General features: G+C 34.8%; 1 protein-coding gene across 1 annotated transcript in view; it reads right to left on the minus strand.

Moving 5' to 3' along the window:
• Positions 1 to 7,378, minus strand: part of HTR2C (5-hydroxytryptamine receptor 2C) — a 294,503-nt gene extending 287,125 nt beyond the window's left edge. Inside the window, exon 1 of the mRNA XM_065916414.1 lies at positions 7,328 to 7,378. The gene's annotated coding sequence lies outside the window, so the exon portion shown is untranslated. The remainder of the gene's footprint in view (positions 1 to 7,327) is intronic.
• Between the last annotated feature and the right edge of the window lie 15,945 nt (positions 7,379 to 23,323).

Here is a 23,323-nt window from a genome sequence, read left to right on the forward strand (position 1 = left end):
GCTAGTCATGAGAAGCAGATGTCACCATGAAGGAATTTAGTGCTTTTCTAGACATGAGGAGATGCAAGAATTGGGCTCATAAAATCAGCTTCTGAAAATCTCTTAGCTCTCTGAAGACCTGTTCTACCAGTTTTTCCAGAGCAGAGAGTGCCTCATTTCTGATCTCCACTCTGAACTCCCTTCAGTGAGTGTTGAAAATCAGCAGCTGAAGCAGCACATGATTTAATCCTTGTAGAGGTAGATGGCAAGTGCTAATTTGTAGTTGACAAGCCTCACGCAAAGTTCTCCATTGGTACTTTGTGAACGAGCGGAGTGGTCAGCAGACTACAGACTATTTTTATGGCCCATGAGCTAAGAATGGCATTTACATTTTTATATGGTTCTGAAAATTTTTAAAAAGATGAATAATACATAATACTAAGTGAAAAGTGTATGAAATTCAAATTTCAGCTTTTATAAAGTTTTCTTTGAACCCAGCCACACTCATATGCATTTGGGTATATGTTGTCTCTGGCTGACTTCAAGCTACAACAGCAGAGCCGAAAAGTTGCAAGAGACCGCATGGTCCACAACATCAAAAATATTTACTACCTGCCTGTTTACATAAAAATAAAAAATTTGTTGACTCCAGCTCTGTTACCTTGCTGCGCCAAATGTAGGCCAGCAGCATCAACATCATCTGGGAGCCTGTTAGAAATGCAAACTCTCTGGCTCCTTCCCAGACCTACTGATTAGATTTACTGATCCTTAAATGGATCCCCAGATGATTCTATCCACAGTAATTTCTGTGAAACATTGCTCTGGCTCTCATCATGCTGTCTTAAAATTGTCTGTCAATATTTTAAAAGATAAAAAAATGGAAACACGACTATTCTGTTAAAAATGTATGAGCTACGGCAGATGTATGTAATTTAAAACAAATTTTGGGCCACTGCAAGATAGTTCAGCGCAAGACAGTACAATTCAGTGGAATAAAACTACAGTGTGAGACTAAAGCAGAAATAAGAAAGCCAGGAGGAAACATGAACCAAGAGTTAGACCACTTGACAATGTACTCATTTAGTAACATCACATTTCAATTATATTTATATATATTCCATATATTCATATAATCAATGATTATTCATAATTAAATCCAATATATATTGAATAGTCTATTTTAAATTAATTTTTGTTGAAGTATATTGATTTACAATATTGCATTAATTTCTGCTGTACAGCAAAGTGACTCAGTTATACACATATATACATTAATTTTTATATTCTTTTCCATTATGGTTTATCCCAGAATGTTAAATATATTTCCCTGTGCTATATAGCAGGGCCTTGTTGTTTATCCATTCTATATGTAATAGTTTACATCTACTAACCCCAAACTCCCAGTCCATCCCTGGCCAAACTCCTAATCTTTTTTTTAATGTGTAAGCGTCATTAGCAATAATCCTTAATACGTTACAGGTTATGCTATAATTAATTTGCCACAAATTTGAATTTTCTTATTTAATAATGCATAGCAGTGATATGATGTAGTTATGTGAATATGAAGTTCTTGGTGCATGAAACAGGGTAAGAAAGACCTAGTCAATATCCCTGTTGGACCAGTCAACAATTCATATGTGGCATCAGGCATTTATAAGTGTCAGCTGATTGTATAGCTAACATTACATTTAAAGTCATGGCAATACTTTTACTACTATATTTATCAAAGTTAGTTGATAGCTCACATCTGCAACCCTGTGGTAAGGCCATAGTAACTGAGGGATCTAAGTTTTCACCAGGATGCAATATTTATAACTAACACTAGCTACCACCAGGGGGAGTAGAAAAATCCTCTGCAATTGAACAGCCACATATTAACCACCTCAAAAGGTTAAAAGAATGACTTTTTAAGAGATACTGCCTATTTGTTCACTCAATTAGTCAGTCAATGAATTGTTACTGAATCATATGCTGAGAACTGTGCTAGATGCTAAAAATATAATATTGAGCAAGCAAATAACAGCCCCTGATTTTATGGAGTTCACATCTAATAGAGGACATGGCAGTCTTCAGCTAATCACAGACATAATGTATAATTATGGACTGAGATAAGTGGTATGATAGAAAGTTATACAGTTATCTATGAGGGTATTTAACAGAGGAAGCTGGCTTAGTCTTGGGAGGTAAGGTAGGCAGGAAGTCTTCCCTATTCCCAGAAGAAATATCTTTCAGGTTATGTTTTAAATGCTTAATAGAAGTTATCTGGTGATGTGTTAGGAGAGGTGGGAAATGCAGGAGGTTTTCACAAAAGAAGAGAAAGAATGATGAGTTCAAGGAACTGGAAGTATACCATGTAGCTGAAGCAGGAGGAGGCAAGGGGAAAGGGCAAAATATGATGCTGAAGAAGTTGACAGGAGCCAGATCAGATGGTCTCCTATAAGCCATGATAAAGATATGGGCCTTTATCCTAAGAGAAGGAATTGGGAGAATGAATTTGGGAATGCAAACATATAATTGGATGAAGATTAGTTAGAAGCCTATCCCAGTACTCAGACAAAACATGATGGAAAGCCAAACTGGTATGACGATGGTAGAAATGGAGTAAAGACATTTAGGAGCTAAAGCTGATAGGAGTTAGTGATGAATTTGGTTATGGGACATAAGGGATAGGAAGATGTGTAAGGATGACTGACTGTTTCTTGCCTAATCCAACTATTTAAGTGATAGGTGCCATTAGCAATGATGCTAAGAAACTTGCAACACCTTGAGAGTATGTTCTCACATAATCAAAACCCTATGAAGTCAAGGGGAATATTCAGTGGAATGCCAGTTAATTATATACAGGTTTTAATGAATATACCACAACTATTTGATTTTCATATGTTCTTATTGTCTTATTAGTTTAGTACTAGTTTATTAGTATCTCTAAATATGCAAATAAAGATATTTAATTTTGAGCAAGTTGAATGAATGACCGTACTTAGATTTGCAAAGAAGGAATATTTCAGAAAGCAGTTGGTAGCAAGCTAACCTATGCAGTGTATTACTTGTCTGGATCACATGTTTAACTTTGGTGGAGGTAAAGTAATTTTTAAATAAGACTAAAATGTAATAGAAACATGACTCAATACACAAATATTCATTTCACACAACAGAAAAATTTCCACTCCACTAAAGTATCTGTATTTGACTTTTTAAAATGTGGTATTATTTAAATTAGAGCAATATGTACTAAAGTTAAGACTAATAAATACTTTAAGAGTGAAATTAAAAAATCAACATTTTTTTATGTCATAAACTCTTTGACCATGATGTCTTCTATATGACATGTACTAATCTGTTTGCTGCAGTTACTCAAGTTATTCCCATATTTTATATTTAAGGAGGTATAAGTGTTTTAAAAGTGTATACTTTAAAGGTGTAAGCATACTTTGAAAGCCATATGTCCAAAGACAGAAAACATATGTGTGAAATTATTTTACTATTATTATCTAGTTAGATGGAAATGTAATTCTCCTTTGAAACTGCTTGACTACTAACCTTTCCAAAATAAAGTCACTTTCACTTTTGAAAAGTTGACATAGCTTAGAATGTGTACATTCTAAACTATGTTGTCAGTCTTTGTGGATTTTGGTGCAGGCTACTTAGAGTGAAAAATACATATGGTATGTAGTTTTTCAAGTTATCAATTGGTTACATTTGATTATTAAAATCAATAAATATTTCTTTAAGTACTTAGTTAATGCAATGTTTTTTACTAAATTATTAAAAAGGACCACTTAATTGTTTTAATATTAATAAAAGTAAAAACTGTGTGTCATGTGGAATTCTCTTATAAAGGCTATAGTTTTCCTATGCTTTAAATGTGTAGATATATTCATTTACTGAAAATCATGCCCAATTGATCACCTGTCTTCTAAAAGTGACATTATTTTACCATTATTAGTTCAATAGTTATTATTAAACTCATTATTGAATATATTATTACATGTATATTATATGCAAGGTACCATATTAGTTTCTGTAGGTGATATAAAAGGCATATACTCCACATAGGACACATTATATTCTGCTATTTCACACTCAATTCTGTACACTTTTCATGGGTTTTGATTATTTATTATTTACTTTAACCAAGTAAAGAGTTGAAGAGTGATAAAACATACTTATTTCATCAAGTCCAAGAAATTAAACTCTTTGGGAATAAAGCAAGTACAGTATACTGCAAAGTAAAATACTGGAATTGTCTATCAATGTTGGTAATAGTTAATTTTTGTTATAGTCTAAGTTTTAATTTATTATTAATTTTTATTAGAGAAAATACTGCATAATAGTTTTATATCATAGAACTCCTACTGAAAAAATTCTAAGTGAATTTGTATTTATTTGTAGTAACAGAAGGCTGCATAAATAAAAGTTTAAAAGATAAAATCTTAAATTGTTAATATGTGTGTCAAGAGAGTGACAAGTATAAATCCTGTCATGACAGCATAGAATCAATGTATGTACACCATTTCTTCATCACATTGGCATTTTCTGTGAAGAAGCTTTAAATGCTGATATGGCTTTACAGAAAAATAGATAATGTTTACCTTTGATACTTACTGATATTACAAACCTTATCCAGCTCGGGAGAAGCACAGTTGTCCAGCTGATCATTTTTCACAGGAGACATTGTATACATTACCTAAATTATTACCTTGACTATGATATATATATTTCATGGTGACATAAGTAGGACTTTAGGGAAGGTTTTATGAAATTCGAATGATAGCTGGAAACAAATCAGGTCAACTGACATTTTTTAAATCGATTGACTCTTATATAACTTAAAATAGCCACAGAAATCACCAGGTACCCAATATTTTAAAGAATTGGAGACTATCAGGTTGTGGGTGTATATATATACATTATACATTATAATATAACTCTTGGTATTCTTCTATATACAGTGAGAATTAACACATTTAATACTAACAAAATTATTTACCATAAATAACCAGTCTCTAACCTTTTATATTAGGTTGACTATACATATATTTTTCATGTCACTAACATGCCCTGACAGAGCCAGCCTTTCGGAGAAGTGAAGTAGGCAACAACCATGTAAGTGAGATTTGAGGCATGTTTTCTCTTTCAGCCCATCAAGAAATTTAGCTGTTGGAGCCACATTTTCAGTGTTAAAATATGCCTCTCTGGATGGGATCTGTTATTAGGTATTGCCTAGGATGAATTTGTGTATTAAATCTTCTGGATAAAAGCAAGATGCCAGCAGGTATGTGTACAGAGAGGGTTGGGGTACGCACACCTGGGAGAAGAGTCGAGTGATCATAATGGAGACAGTATGGTAAGGGTGGAATAGTACTGAAACGGAGATACTAAAAATGAAACTGTCGTAACATCACCTTCTGCCAAGGCTGACCTTGGTCTCTGCTACCTTGATCTTTACTTTGTCCTAAGGCAAGGCTTATGAGGCCATTGATTTATGTGAGATGGCCTTGTGTGAGCACAGTTTGAAGCTTGAGAGTGTACACTTACCTGCATGTGCACCTTGACCTATTTCTCCACCAGTGAAAACACCAGCAAACTCAGATCTTCACAAACCTAAAATGAGTGACTTCCTCTGCACTGCCAGGACAGCTGCTGGGGCTCTTTAAAATTTTACATATTACACTATTTGAAGGTCAATTTTTCCTCTATGGAAAGCTGGCTTTCAGTAACTTTTTCAATACATATTAAACAAAGGAAGTAAAACCTTTGTCATCATCATAAGTGAAAGTCATTAAAAAACAAAGCAAAGCAATTTAATGGCTGCCATTCTGACTACTGGTAAATTTTAATACAGTAATTTTAGTGCAACTGTCTGGATGTCAAAATCACCATTTTCTTCTTTTATTTCTTGATTATCAATAATGTATACAACAGACATTCCCAACCATATTCCATTTCCAATCTCTCTCCAGTTTTGATAGAGTTCTACTCCACTTTATTTTTGTATTATTTAATTTCATTTATATAATGATTTTATATTAATTTTATACTAAAAGAGTTCTTTAAAAAATTTTTTGTCAAAGAGAGAACCTCTATGATTTTATCTGTTCTTCCCCCAAACTATCATTCTAAAAACATTTTGTGGTATTAAATATATGTGTAGGACTCTAAGAACAATTAAATTTAATTGAGAATCCCCTGTTTAGTCTGGAGTTTAAAATGAGGGACCACATGTTGACCCACTTTACCTAACTTGTAATATATTTATGCAATCAAATCATCATGTTCAGGAAGTCTATAGAATGCCAAATGGCCCATTCTGTGTGTATGTATGCTTAATCCCTCAGTCACGTCCGACTCTTTGTGACCCCATGGACTGCAGCCCGCCAGGTTCCTCTGTTCATGGGATTCTCCAGGCAAGAATATTGGTGTGGGTTGCCATTTCCTACTACAGGTGATCTTCCTGACCCAGGGATTGAATCCACATCTCTTGTGTCCTGCATTGGCAGGCAGATTCTTTATCACTAGTTCGACGTGGTAAGCCCCATAAAATAGCATGAAAGAAAAAGAGTTAGTTGCTCAATTGTATCCGACTTGTGGGACTCTTTGCGACCCCATGGACTAACCCAGCAGGCTCTTCTGTCCATGGGATTTCCCAGGCAAGATTACTGGAGTGGGTTGCCATTCTCTTCTCCAGGGGATCTTCCTGACCTGGGTACTGAACCGAAGTCTCCTGCATTGCAGGTGGAGTCTTTACCTTCTGAGCCATCAGGGAAGCCTAACCCATTCTCTAGAGCAGTTTTTTCCGCATTTGTAACTTGATATCCCCTTTTGAGAAACAAAAGTTCAGTCTTTGCCCTCATTTATCCTGAAATTTTCAGGTCACTCCACCAAGAATTTTCAAGAGCTTTGTTTTCTAAAATTTATTATAAGAAAATAACAGCTGGGTTTTGTATGCCCCCATATTGAATATTAAGACTTTGTTTAAGGAGAAAACAGAATATTCACATTTTGTCATCACTAATTGTTCTTATGCTTATTTTCTATTTGTTTAATATAAACTCTGATAGTGATTAACACTTTGGCAAGGTTGTCTGTTCAACACATTATTTGATAATAAGATAGACTGAGGCTTTTGTTTTAGGTTGCATTAAAATGTTATTTACCAGTTAAATAATATGTAGTATGTCACTAATATGCAGTATGTAATATGTAACATGTAGATGTAGTATGTCACTAATGGCAAATGTTTTACTAGTTCAGAGGTAGGTCTAAAGAGGCTAAATAATAGGAATCACCTATAATGGTTGAATATTATTGCAAATAATATTTGGGTCATGTTTATGGGAATACTTACAATTATTTTTGAAGGATGGTGATAATTGGCCTATAGATGCTCATGGATATTGGCTGATAACCCTAAAAGAAAGCATTTTAAAAAATGCAGTAAGAACTCTATAAGTAAGGCAACTATTCATGCTATTCACATATAAAGCATTAACAGGAAAGCAATGAGGCTGATATCCATTAGTGCCAGAATAAAGACAGTTTCATTTATACAAAATGAATTAAAAAAAAAATTAGTATAGCAAGTACATCAGTGTCAGTCCTTCAGTTAAAGAAGAAATTAAATATCAGTTAAATGTTATAAATGAATCGGCAAAATTCTAAGCTAAATATTAAGTTAAAACATCATTTCATATAAAATAATTACAGATCAGTAGTACTTAAGTGCTAGCTATATTATCCATATGTATTAAAACAATACTGAGAGCTGGAAAGGGAAATAACATTTGAAAGATCACCATTTCCATATCAGTTATTTTAAAAGTATCAATTGACAGTATTTATTTTGAGATGTGGAAACAAAATGAGAACAAATATTAGCTAGCTACATCTTTGCAGTAGAACAAATAACTTTGGTGTAACAACATTAATATTTAGCATGTTTTAAGTATAAAGAGTTTCCCAGAGCATACTAAGCATGACCCAAAAGTTTTAAATACAGAATATAAAGCTGTGGAACTGACTCAGAACCCCAGAGTTGGTATAAAGATTAGTTTAAGTTGAAGATATTTTGAGATTCAATATATTCAGAAAAAAAGCCACCTGGGAGCTTCCCTTATCTGACTAAAAGCAACAACTTCTGGGAAGTGAGGCTGCTATAAACCCCCTCTCCAGGGGAGTTTTATGGCTCTTGAAGATAGAAAGACCACTCATACATGTATAGACAAACATTACCACAATCTTATAACCTGTCAGTTCTCCTAAAAATCCATTTGTCTTTCCTAATGAAACCTATTTGTTTTTTCATAGAAACAATTTCTTACCCTTCCTTTTTCCCTACTAAATTAGGTATTTATGCCTTTAACTTGAACCATTAAACAAGCCAGCTGCTTTCTTTTGTGGCTTCATATGCATATGAAATAAACCTTTTACTTCTTTTAATCTCTCCTTTGTCAGTTTAATTTGCAGACCTCATTTACTGAACCCAAGAGGGTAGAGGGAAATGTTTTCCTCTGCTACACAGCTAATTCTTTCATTCAACTAAGTAAGTAAAATAGTATGCTGTAAAGACCATTTCTCCTGTGATGAGAAATACATATGAAATGTTAATTACCATACTATTTGAAACATTAAAATATTATATTAGCTCATAATCATCAATATAGCATTTAGCATGCTTAAAGCATAGTATATAATATCTGTGTGATAAAATTTAAAGCCACAATTTAAATAATTTAATGTAACTACCCCTTTAATCATCCAAGATACAATGGACCATAAGAACAAATTGTTATATTTTTCATTCCTATAACAGTAAATAAAAATAATTGTTCTGAATTCAAAGTTGTAAAAAACAACTTGGATGAAACTTTGCTGTTTTACTCTAACTTTCAGAAAATACATTTAAGGTTATAAATTAAAAAATTGAACCAGTATTTTCTTATCTCTTTCACAGCTCCAAGTAACACAGATTTAATGAAATAACTATGTGAGAACACACAATCACATTAAACTTCTATTTTAATGACATGGTAGAGGACTTATAGTATATAAAAACAATTTCTTCAGGAAAAGGGATGTAGAACTGGTTCTACCTAGTATGTTTCAAGAAGCAGAGGTACAAAATTAGTAGCAATCTTGGAGCAATGGTGAGACTCCATGCCTAATGAAGAAGTTGATGGCAAAGTTATTAGTTTACACAATAAAAATTTTACATAGCAATGCTGTAAAGCATAAAACCTTTTAATACACAGTAATGACATGTTCTACCTGCTCTAGCATACACTTAATTTCACTATCCTGTACAAGTTACCCTTTCAGGGACTAAGACATTTGTGGTCAGAAGGGAACTGCTGCCAATGGAATTACAGCCCCCTACTGTTAACTGTGGCTATTGCAGTCAGAACAATATTAGCTGTGATTGTGGTTATGCCATTTATTTGTGAAGGATTTATTTATTTCAAATTCCCACCTCACCCCTTGGGGAAATATTGATATATCGCATAATGAAGCATTTCTGCTCAATCATAAAAAAAAATATGATAATTAGAACAATTTCTTCAAAATCTATTAACTGAAAATATACTTTCAGGTGTTTCTAAAATGTTAGTGTTCAATTTAGTTCAGTTCATTCGCTCAGTCGTGTCCGACCCTTTGTGACCCCGTGAATCGCAGCACGCCAGGCCTCCCTGTCCCTCACCAACTCCCGGAGTTTACTCAAACTCATGTCCATCGAGTCGTGATGCCATCCAGCCATCTCATCCTCAAATGTTAGTGTACATGCCTAAAATTTTAATTTTGAAGAAATCTGGAATACCCTGCTGCTGCTGCTGCTAAGTCGCTTCAGTCGTGTCCGACTCAGTGCGACCCCATAGACAGCAGCCCACCAGGCTCCCCCCCAACCCCCTCCAGTCCCTGGGATTCTCCAGGCAAGAACACTGGAGTGGGTTGCCATTTCTTTCTCCAGTGCATGAAAGTGAAAAGTGAAAGTGAAGTCGCTCAGTCGTGTCCAACTCCTAGCGACCCCATGGACTGCAACCCACCAGGCGCCTCCGTCCATCGGATTTTCCAGGCACTGGAATACCCTAGGGGAAATTAAATTTTTTTCTCAATTTCTGTGTCTCTTCAGCCCTACTTGATTTGCTCCTCCCCGGCAACCACAACATTCTTTATATTGTTTTGCATCTATTACACACTCTCCTTTCCCAGCCTTTTCCTCTGATTTGTACATAAGTCTGAGATATATTTTCTGTTCTTTTTTAATCTGTTTTTAATTGGAGGATAATTACTTTACAATATTGTGTTGGTTTCTGCGATATATCAACATGAATCAGCCATAAGTATACACGTTTCTTCCCTCTTGAACCTCCCTCCTGCCTCCCACCCCATTCCACCCCTCTAGGTTGTCACAGAGCACCAGATTTGAGGTGCCTGTGTCATACAACAAAATCCCACTGGCTATTTATTTTACATATGGTGATGTATGTTTCAGTGCTACTCTTCTAGTGTTCTGTCATTTTAAGTTTCTATCCATCTTACTGAATAGTTCTTTTTTTTTTTAAATTTCTTTCTTATTTTTATAGATTTTTCTCTTTTGCAGGCTACTGACTCTAGATAGAAAAGAAAGCTACTTCTGACCACAAACTCACTCTGCATATCAATCCAAACACTATACAATTCCCTCCCACAAAAATAGCATAGGATATTTTTGAATCTCATATATGCAATCCTATTACCTCCTAGCCTATTTATAATTGCTTTGAAAAGTGACATTAAAGGTAATTTTGTGATTGTTCAATCTGGCTTTTCCTATGAAAAGTACTGTTATTTTGCTTTCAGCCTACCCTGAAAAACGATATTACAAAATGGTGGTTTCAATTCAAATTGTACTTTAAAAGTCCTAAAAACTCTGTGAAATATTTAATGGATAAGTTTGCTGTTTTATTTTCCCTCAATTGAAATAATGGGGGAAAAGTAGGCATTTAGAGTGCAGTGTCTATCAAAGAAATGCCTATCTTAATGTGGCTAAGAGTCATCACTAAAATTCCAGTACTCAATCCTGAGTTGGATGAGGAAATGCTAACATTACGAAAGAGCTGAATGTGCTTCTTCAGAATAACATGAATAGTCCACATTTAAAAATAAAGGGTCTTTTTTCAGGATTAAAACACGACCACATTTGAACCAAAATGTACCCTTTACTGCCCACTTTGACATTTAAAAAATCTAATAAAGCATAATTTACATGTAATAGAATGCACATATTTAAAGTATAGTCCAGTTTTGATGAAGGGGTACACACCTCTGTAATCACCATGCTGATGAAGATGGAATGTTTCCATCCTTCTGCTCCATTGTAGTCATTTCATCCCCACTCCCTTTCTCCAGGCAACCACTTTCTTACTTGGATCACTATAGATTATTTTTGCAGTTCTAGAATTTCATAAATTGAACCACACAGTACGCTCTTCTCCTTTTTAATTTCTTCTATCTTTTGTTCAAAACATTTTTTCCTTCTTTCATGGAGTCTTATTTACAGACTGTTGAAAGCAAGCATATCACCTTGCTTTATCCTGTTGATTTAGTAACCTTACCTTTCTCTTCAAGTTACCATGGATTCTTTAATATCTCAATCTTTGTCTAACACAATCCTGCCCTTTAAACCATGTATGCCAGACAAAAAAGATTAAAACAAGTGTTGGGGGATGTAAATAAGATTTTTAATATAAATTTAAATAAAATGTATGTATTTTCTTAGTCATTATAAGATTGTTTATTTTAATGGGGAGTTTATTAAATAGTAAATGTGTGTGTGCATGCTCAGTTGTGTCCCAGACTCTTTGCAATCCTATGGACTATAGCCTGCCAAGCTCCTCTGTCCATGGCATTTTCCAGGCAAGAATACTAGAGTGGGTTGCCATTTCCTTCTTCAGGGGGTCCTCTGCAGGAATCGAACCCATGTCTTTTGTGTCTTCTGCATTGGCAGGCAGGTTCTTTACCAGCTGAGCCACAGGGGAAGGTCTAAATAGTAGATACCTGTATAATATCTTGGATAGAAAGTACCAGTTTTTTAAAATTTATTTTTTAATCGGAGGATAATTGCTTTACAATGCTGTGTTGGCTTCTGCCATACAACAACTTGAATTAGCCTTAAGTATACATATGTTCACTCTCTCTTGGACCTCGCTCCCAAACCCGCCCCCCCCAACTGCATCCCACCCCTCTGTGTTGTCACAGAGCACCGGGTTGAGCCCCAGTTTTTATGTTCAGGCTTTATGTACTTTAAAAAATTTTTTTGATGTTGGTAGCTAAAATGTACAACAACTGAAAGTTCCAGGGCTTCCCTGGTGGCTCAGAGGTTAAAGCATCTGCCCAGAATGTGGGAGACCCGGCTTCGATCCTGGGTCGGGAAGATCCCCTGGAGAAGGAAATGGCAACCCACTCCAGTATTCTTGCCTGGAGAATCCCATGGATGGAGGAGCCTGGTGGGCTCCAGTCCACGGGGTCGCAAAGAGTCGGACATGACTGAGCGACTTCACTTTCACTTTACTAATGTGCTATAGTACACCACTATTGTAAAAGAATAATGCAAAGCCAATCAAAAGGGAGGCAGTTTTGCTTCATAAATATCTTCTGAATAGGTGTAACTTTAAGGAAGCATATTCTGTTTTAGAGATTTAGAAAAAAACAGACGGCAAGCTTGAATCAACTGCTTCTTATGGTATTCAAATAGCATATACACAAATAACATATATACAAACGTTTTCTGATATAAACGCCTCATTTCTGGAAAGGATAGTCATGTTTGGCAAGTGCTGACTGGATAGGATTCAATAAATGAAATAAATGGACTAGCAGTTTAAGTTTGTGCTAAGTCACTTGGTCGTGTCTGACTCTTTGCGACCCCATGGACGGTAGCTCACTAGGCTCTTCTGTCCATGGAATTCTCCAGCAAGAATGCTGGAGTGGGTAGCCATTCCCTCCTTCAGGGGATCTTCCCAACCCAGGGATCGAACCCACGTCTCCTGCATTGCAGGTGGATTCTTTATTGTCTGGGCCACCAGGCAAGAATTTGAAGCTTACGTTTTGAACACGAGTACTTTGAACACCTCCCTTTTACTGATTGTGCAGGACTAAAATAAATTTAGTAACAAAAAATAAGGATAATAGAAGCTCTGATACAAAATTTGTTAACATTTAGAAGTGTAAAACAATTAAGGATTTAGACAGATAAGTCAAGAACGTATTGCCTGGCTCCAACCACAAATTTTCTTTTGTTTTGTTTGCCAATGCCTCTTAGTATATAAACAACCTCTGCCATTCCCAGTAGGTACATCTGTTAAAAATCTGCAAGTTTTCAGAATAAGCAAATCTATAGTGACAGAAAGGATCCCTCGTTGCCTAGAGATGTCTGAGGGAGGAAGGGATATAGAAACTTGAGGAGTGGAGAGTGACTGCTATCCTGCATAGGGTTTCTTTTGGGGGCAAAACTGTTCTAAATTGTGAGGATGGTTGTACAAGCTCTGCAAGTATACTAAAAATGAGTTGCATACTTTAAAATGGGTGAATTGTATAATATGTGAATTTTGCCTCAATGAAGCTTAAAAGACCTTGAGGGTAAATCCATTACTTCAAATGAAAAATCTTAAAATAACTTTGAAAGATTAATTGTATTATTTAAAAATCTATTGGGGAATATATTGATTTCACATAATAATAGCATGAACATTTATATATGTAAGAATCATGAAAGGACACGTTTTAGTTTAAAATAATAATTCTAATATCTGAAACTGCATGTGTAAATGTGTCATTTTGTAGTGATGGATAAGCTGGGTCTGGACATTAAAACAACAAACTAAATGACAAATATGGCAAGATGACTAAAACATTATGAAACCTTTTGCTTTTAATTGAATAAGAGACATTCAAAGGTCAATTTCTATCTAGACTTTTTCTCGCATCAGCAAATATTTATTGCTTATATATAATGAGAATGATGTGAACTTTTCTATTTGACATGACTCTTTGATCTTAATACCAAGCCATATATTCCAGTGACTTCTCTGGTGAGGAAATGTCAAGTCTTTAAGCATTTAATAAATGGCCAAGTAGAAGAAACTCTGCATTCTTTATTATGGGCAAAAATTGTCTTTGATACTTCATTTTGACTTTTCTAGTCATGTTGATATTCATTAAAAGTTATTGGGGAAGGGCTCTGTACCTTGTTATGCAAATTTATATCTTCCTTTCAGCTTTTTCTTTTGTTTAAACTGTGCCAGCATATATATATATATATATATATATATATATATATATATATATATACACACACACACAACTGGTGGTTTTAATTTAAAAAAATACAAGACACTGAATTCAGAATTGAGTTACAAACTAGTGACAGATTCTAAATAATCCATAAGGTTTAGCTCTGATTAGTATTTGGAAGCTGATTCTTAAAATATTTATAGAGAGCAGGTGGATTTATTTGGTATGCTTAAATTTTATTTAAAAAAATCTAGTCATAATATTTACTCAACTTGAAGTGACAAACTCCACTGTAAAAATTATAGGAAAAACTCAGTACAAAAATACATTGTCAATCTAAAGCTATATATCATAAGAAAACATTTTAAATTTATAGAAAGACAAGGTGGAACTTTTCAATTTGACATTAATTGATTTGCATTTCAAAGGCAGGTAGCGTGCTTAGATTTGAGTTTGTTAATTATGAAAATATATGACTATTATATGAAATTAAATTGACTATTAATATGAAATTAGATTAAAATAAAATCAATTATTATGCTATTAAGATCAGTTCAGTTCAGTTCAGTTGCTCAGTCATGTCCATCTCTTTGGGACCCCATGCATGCCAGGCCTCCCTGTCCATCACCAACTCCCAGAGTTTACTCAAACTCACATCCATTGAGCCAGTGATGACATCCAACCATCTCATCCTCTGTCATCCCCTTCTCCTCCTGCCTTCAATCTTTCCCAGCATCATGGTCTTTTCAAATGAGTCTTTTTTTTTTTTTTTAAAGTTATATATATATTTTTTTTAAATATTATTTTATTAGTTGGAGGCCAATCACTTCACAACATTTCAGTGGGTTTTGTCATACATTGACATGAATCAGCCATATAGTTACACGTATTCCCCATCCCGATCCCCCCTCCCACCTCCCTCAAATGAGTCATTTCTTCATACCAGGTGGCCAAAGTATTGGAGTTTTAGCTTCAATATCAATCCTTCCAATGAATATTGAGGACTGATTTCCTTTAGGATGGACTGGTTGGATCTCCTTGCTGTCCAAGGGACTCGCAAGAGTCAACATTCTGTCTTCCCCAACATCACAGTTCAAAAGCATCAATGCTTCGGTGCTCAGTTGCAGTCACCATCTGCAGTGATTTTGGATCCCCCCAAAATAAAGTCTGTCACTGTTTCCACATGTATTTTCCATAAAGTGATGGGACCAAATGCTATGATTTTAGCTTTCTGAATGTTGAGTTTTAAGCCAACTTTTTCACTCTCCTCTTTCACTTTCATCAAGAGGTTCTTTAGTTCTTCTTCACTTTCTACCATAAGGGTGATGTCATCTGCATATCTGAGGTTATTGATATTTCTCCTGGCAATCTTGATTCCTGCTTGTGCTTCATCCAGCCCACCGTCTCTCATGATGTACTCTGCATATAAGTTAAATAAGCAGGGTGACAATATACAGCCTTGACGTACTCCTTTTCCTATTTGCAACCAGTCTGTTGTTCCATGTCCAGTTCTAACTGTTGCTTCCTGACCTGCATACAGATTTCTCAGGAGGCAGGTCAGGTGGTCTGGTATTCCTATCTTTTTCAGAATTTTCCACAGTTTGTTGTGATCCACACAGTCAAAGGCTTTGGCATAGTCAATAAAGCACAAAAAGATGTTTTTCTGGAACACTCTTGTGTTTTTTATGATCCCATGGATGTTGGCAACTTGATCTCTGGTTCCCCTACCTTTTCTAAATCCAGCTTAAACATCTGGAATTTCATAGTTCACGTATTGCTGAAGCCTGGCCTGGAGAATTTTGTGCATTACTTTACTTGTGTGTGAGATGAGTGCAATTATGCAGTAGTTTGAGCAATCTTTGGCATTGCCTTTCTTTGGGATTGGAATGAAAACTGACCTTTTCCAGTCCTGTGGCCACTGCTGAGTTTTCCAAATTTGCTGGCATACCGAGTGCAGCACTTTATCAGCATCATCTTTTGGGAATTGAAGTAGCTCAACTGGAATTCCATCACCTCCACTAGCTTTGTTTGTAGTGATGCCTCCTAAGGCCCACTTGACTTCACATTTGAGGATGTCTGGCTCTAGGTGAGTGATCACACCATCGTGATTATCTGGGTCCTGAAGATCTTTTTTGTATAGTTCTTCTGTGTATTCTTACCACTCTTCTTTCTTTCTTTTTTATTTTTTTTCATTTATTTTTATTAGTTGGAGGCTAATTACCTTACAATATTGCAGTGGTTTTTGCCATACATTGACATGAATCAGCCATGGAGTTACATGTATTCCCCATCCCGATCCCCCCTCCCACCTCCCTCTCTACCCGCTCCCTCTGGGTCTTCCCAGTGCACCAGGCCCGAGCACTTGTCTCATGCATCCAGCCTGGGCTGGTGATCTGTTTCACCATAGATAATATACATGTTTCGATGCTGTTCTCTCGAAACATCCCACCCTCGCCTTCTCCCACAGAGTCCAAAATTCTGTTCTGTACATCTGTGTCTCCTTTTCTGTTTTGCATATAAGGTTGCCACTCTTCTTAATATCTTTTGCTTCTGTTAGGTCCATACCATTTCTGTCCTTTCTGGTGCCCATCTTTGCATGAAATTAAGATACAAAAGCAGAATGGAATTTCATGTTATATATAGTCAAAATATTTCTTATGTTATTGTGACTGCTTTTTTCCCCTAGTAAATATGATTTTGGGGAACTTAAGGTGAATCTCTCTGGTCTTTTTTCTTCTACTCTTTATTATGTGCTAGGTTATTCATGTACAGTATATATCCTAGGGTCATCCCTCAAGGCACAGATTATTACCCTAATTTTTAAGATGAGAAAGCTTAGATTCTAAAACCTATTTAAAGTATTCTTTACAACTATACCCAACTACCTGTAGAAAAATTGCTTACTATATATTAAAGAGTATATAGGTGACAATATTAATCAGTCCAAATATAACAATAATCTTTATTGAAAAACACCATCTTCCAAAGCTTTAACTGTTTAAATCTTTACATGCTAAATGCTCTTAGTCACAAAGGTCTCTAAGTAATTTGACACAAATTACTTTAAAAAAGTAATTTTTAAAGACTTTTTAAAAAGTCTTTTTAAAACTGATTCATTTCTTCCATTTTCCTAATTCATTGCCAATTGCTATCATTAGATAACATTTTGCATGCTTTCCACCTTTATTTCTGTTAGCAAATGATTATTATCTCACCTTTAAAAATGAACTGAGATCTTTGAAAATACATACATTCTTGATTTGTATAAGTTAATATATGACTAATATCTCCTGAATTGTCTTCCATTTAGTTTTCTCTGAGAATCTGTCAGTGACTAAGTAATTGTTATGTTGAGAGTCTGTTTTTTCCATGAGTATTTGGGAAATTTTTAAAATTTAAGGCTGTTAATCAAGGTGCCATGAAAATAACATACACAGCCTTTGTAGTCAAACAGTCTTAGTTCTGGTTCCCCTCCATTTAACTATGTATTTGGTCATATGACTTAACCTTCCTATGTTTCCATTTCCTATTTATTATGGTGGTGGTTAAAATTACATAAGCTGATATACAGACTGTCTAATGCACTGACTGGAATATTATGGGGCTCAATACTTGTAAAATTCCTTTCCTTTCCTCTCCTCTTTTTACTAGAGGTTCCCATGATATCTTCCCTGAACCACCTCCTACCTGGAAGATTATGTTCTATATTTACTATACAGTATGGTAAATATAAATAATTAAAGTAATACTATAGTTTAAAAGTTCTGACACAAGGTTGGATGAATAGAAAATTGATTCCACTGATCAAAACACACATTGAAGATTTTCTTAAGCTATCCGTTTTCCTCCTGGTTACCATTTCCTCTAGTGCATATCTAAGTGAAAGTAAACTATTTAACATTTGCTTTCAAGATACATGAATGTTTCCATTCAGTTTCAAATCAATCCAATATTTGCAAAGTGTGCATGCAAGTGAATAATGGAAAAAGGGTCGCAGAAGTTAAACAGACTTCATTCTATAAAATGTACATTACCTTTTATATCATGCCATTGATCTCATGATTGTTTATGTTATGATTTCATCTTTCACCTAAGCTGTTGTTCACAGATTGTCTTTAAAACCCATGAAGGTCACTGGTTTGTTTTCTTATAAAATGACATAATGGATTAAAGCTGGAATTCTGTAGATAGTGACTCATGCTTGCATTTGTACATTTTAAAAGATGCAATTTATAGAAAGGAAACAGCCTTGAGCTGTTTCAGATTTCAGTTGCTCCAACAAATTAAAAATGGCTAACATAAATAAGTGCACATGACCTGTCAGTCATCTAATTTAAACCTCAAAAAACATTCTCTTATTTGTATTTTACATGTTTCTTTCCCTCATTGTGAATATATAGGTGTAATAACATATCTCACAGGAATATCTTTACCTATATGTCAGTAAGAATGAAAGTGATCATTTTTAAAGTATTCACATACTTGTACTAACTTTCTAATTATTGAAGCCAAGAATGTAAATGTACTTTCTGTTCATTCTGAATTTATTAAGCATGACACACTTCTCAAGGACAGTACAATGTAGTAAAAATTTTAAAGGTGTTCATTTAATATGCCACATAGCCTTCAAGAAGCAGTGGGCCATGGTGGAAAAGAACCTGATTTCAGATTTAGTAGATTTGGGTTCTCTTTGTAAGCTTTGCCAGTAATTAGCTATGTGACCTGCAACAAGTCAGGAACCATCTCTAAGGCCTTAATTTTTTCATTTTTAAAACACAAACAGTATTAAATCTGGTACAAATGCTATCGGTATACTTTTGTTCTATTGCCTTATTAAAATGGTTAGTACCTAATGCATTGTTGCTTTTATAATTTCATCCATGCATTTAGGAATTATAAAGTTTTTTGATAACATTCCTAAACTTATCAAACTCCATAAATAATCTAATTATCAAAATGATCAAATTCCATAAATAATCTAATAAAACCTCATTTGATGTCAAACACTGTCACTTGATATTCAGACAATTGATTCTACCTGGGATTATAAACTAATACTCGTTGTTTATTTACTTACAAGATAAGCCAAGGTGTAACTCAGATACCTAAGGACTTACTAATAACAAATAATTGACATGACTCCTCTGTTTAAGAATCTTACTATTTCCACTTGCCTTGTTTGATTAACCTAACCCATTTCTGGACAGACAGGAAGTACTAATGAACTCATGTTTGCTGACTCATTCTTCAAGTAAATTAAGAGTGACAGGACTGAGCATGAATGACTCCAGACTCATGGAGACATTTTTTTATAAAAATATTATCCGTCTGAAAAATTGAGTCAGTAAAAAAGAGATTTGGTCATCATATGTTTAGGTTATAGTGAAAAAGTCACCTTAGAAAGTTTATCCAAATTCATATCCTTCTTTAGGCTTTGGGGTAAGGGGTTTTTATATCAGAATTTTAATCTCACATAATTTCTTTTTTAGGGCTTCTCTGATGACTCAGTAGGTAAAGAATCTGCCTGCAATGCAGGAGACACAGGAGACAAGGGTTTGATCCCTGGGTTGAGAAGATCCCCTGGAGGAGGAAATGACAACCCACTCCAGTATTCTTGCCTGAAAACTCCCTTGGATAGAGGAGCCTGGCAGGCTACAGTCCAAAGGGTTGCATAGAGTTGGACAGGACTGAGCGATTAAGCACGCAATCTCTTTTTTTTTTTTACTTCTTTTTTTGTTCATTTATTTTTATTAGTTGGAGGCTAATTACTTTACAATATTCTAGTGGGTTTTGTCATACATTGACATGAATCAGCATGGATTTACATGTATTGCCCATTCTGATCCCCCCTCCCACCTCCCCCTCCACCCGATCCCTCTAGGTCTTCCCAGTGCACCAGGCCCGAGCACTTGTCTCATGCATCCAACCTGGGCTGGTGATCTCTTTCACCCTAGATAATATACATGTTTCGATGCTGTTCTCTTGAAACATCCCACGCAATTTCTTTTTTATCTACGTTCCTCCCTGAAATTTCTCTAATTTAACAGTGGCCTTTTCCTGCCAAATCCTTTATGTAAAGTTTATATACTAGAGTTCTAACTAGACTCTAAACTACTGGAGATAAGAAGTAAGTATTGTTTCCTCTTCTGGGAGGCCCTGGAATACTGTCAAATGTCTTGCACAGAGCAGAAACTTAACAATCACTAAATGTAGTAATAAATAAAGTTGGGGAAAAACTAGGAGCTTCATTTTGAAGATTCTGTGATAAATATGATCCTTAGATATTCTCCAGAGCTTTGAATAATCAATTCTTAAAATTTGAATCTTTGTTCTTTTCTCTATACGGCTTTCTCTCCACTAGAAAGTTTTGACATTCAGCTAAACCAGACTGGTATGAGTTGCTTTAAATTCCTTTACCTCCAGGCTTGACCTGTCTCCAGAGATAAAATATATTTTCAGCTATCCAAAGATCCACCATCATCTGATGGTGTATGTCTCACCATTAACTTAAATATACTTAAATCAGTACCTAGTCCCTAACTGACTTTTCTCACTTTGTGTATGTAACCTGAATGTCCCACCCCTTGGATGGTTTCCCTTCCTCTGTGTCAATTCAAACCCTGGTTACCCTTGGCCTCCAGTTCAGTTCCTGTCTTACAATAAGATGCCCTTAATTATTTCTCTTTCTTCATTTGCATATGGCACATAATTTATTACTTCATTATATAATGTCTCAATTTTTGTTGCATGTCTATAACTTTTATCTTATCAAATAAAATATAAGTCCTATGGTAGGAATTATAGCACACAAGAAATGTTCATTAAATACTGGCTTGACAGTTTTGTGTCTCTAAAAATAAATACTATATTCTCTGCCATGTTTTTATAATGTCAGGCATAATTAAGCTTCAAAAAATACATTTTTAGTGATGATGATTAAAAATCTACGTGGTTGCTCAGCTAGATCTGATATAGGCTCCAGGGCCACAGACTGAAACCTGGCCGAGGACAAAAGTTTGAATAATTCTTTTGAAATTCTTATATACCAAATGGTATATTATAACTTTTGATTCATTAAAGATGGTAATAAAGGAATTAGATATTTTTCAGGGGGATGTAATTAGAGATCAAAGTAAAATACAAGAAGAAGTCAAGAACAAATCACAAATGACCCTTCCTTTGTTTCTTCTTGCTATCTGGGGTTACCTTCAAAGACTCAGGAGTTGTAAATACAAATAGAGTAAGCTGAATACTCCTCATAAAAGATAGGTTTTGATACAAGGGAAAAGGATTAGTAAGCTGAATACTCCTCATAAAAGATAGGTTTTGATACAAGGGAAAAGGATTATATAAAGTGCAATTAAAGACCTCCAGATGAATATCTGTTCACTAATTTTCTTTTCGTGTGAAGTCCTTTATAAAGTAATAGCTTATGTATCCAATTAAATCTAAGAATATATTAAAGGAATGAGATAATTTCTAATTAGGAAGCTCAATCATAAACTAAGCATTGACGATGTTGATATTCAGCAAGATAATAATGAAATCCCCATGAAAAATTATCCACTGAAAACTGACTTTGGAGTGAAATAATTCAACAGTGTATCAAATTTTATTTGAGAACTAATAGGACCACCTTATACTTTATCAGAATTTTCTTCTGAAAAAAAAAAAAAAAAGCCTTTCCCAATATTTGTATTTAATGCTATTTCAACCATACAAAGTATTTTCTGTTATTAGGGCTCTTGTTATCACGGGAAATTTGAACAGTGGCAGGGCTAGTGGTTATAAAATAAGGAAAAAGACAGGTTGAAACACTCTATTGAAATATTGAAAGAGGAAATCAAAGAGGGCTTGATTGACTTTCAAGAAACCATCCTTGGCTGAAGTACAACTGGACAGCTAGCCTTACAATTTATTCTGCGGGAAGAGATTGGATTTTTTTTTTAGGTTTTTATCAAAGTCATGTTGCTCATCAATCAGCCTGTATTTATTTAAACCTTGACCATATGCAAATGAATGTCTGCTCCTCTGTAGAAAAATAAACATTTGTCATACGTTCTTTAATTATCCCAGAATAATACAGCTTCCCTCTCTATCCCTCATATTTGTACCATTTATTTCTGAACTCCCAAATTTCTCTGGAACTAAATGTCCATGGTGTGAGGGGAAGGGAGTATACTGGAAATAGACTAAAATTTTGAATAACAAAGCATGGATTTATTTGAATCCTGGCTATACATCTAACTCTGTTATCTTGGATGCGTGGTTTAACCTTTCTTATCACTGGTTTACTCATTTGTATAATCATTATAATAACTCACTAACTCTGTTATGCATGCATGCTCAGTTGCACAGTCCTCTCTGTAGCCTGCCAGGCTCCTCTGTCCATGGAATTTTCTAGACAAGAATACTGGAGTGGGTTGCCATTTCCTCCTCCAGAGGATCTTCCTGACCCAGGGATCAAACCTACATCTCCTGTGCCTCCTGCATTGGCAGGTGGATTCTTTACCACTGAGCCACCTGGGAAGCCCTAACTCCCGGTTATGCTTAAAATGAAATGAGAACATGGATAAAGATATTTTAAAACTCTAAACCTCTATAAATATAAATTTTATTTATTTAAATCTCTATAAATGTAAATTTTATTAAGGTAAGAAAAGTAGTTAATAATAAGGATGTTCAGTGACTTATTATAAATACTTCTGCTATATATATTGCCTATGTTAGAAAGTAAGGTAAATAATGAGAGAGAAGAAAGGAGGGAAAGGACAGTGAAAGAGTAGCTCTTAGGCTAAAAAATCTATAGTAGCAAATAAAGAAAATTAAAAAGAGAAAATATAAAAAGTGATAAAAGAGAATATAACAGATATTCAGTTGATCTTTAAAAAAATGTGCCTGTCTTAGCAACTATGCGGTGTTATCAAGAAATTTTGAGTTCTCTGCATGTGATGTGTATTTATTCTTCCTGAAACATAGCTATAGGAGTTAAAATAATGGGAAGTTTTAAACTAGGAAACATAAATATCTCTAATTTTCTTCCTTCCTATGGGTAAAAGAGTTGTTGATGTTCAAA

This window comes from Muntiacus reevesi, chromosome X (assembly GCF_963930625.1).
Source record: "Muntiacus reevesi chromosome X, mMunRee1.1, whole genome shotgun sequence".
NCBI classification, from domain to species: domain Eukaryota; kingdom Metazoa; phylum Chordata; class Mammalia; order Artiodactyla; family Cervidae; genus Muntiacus; species Muntiacus reevesi.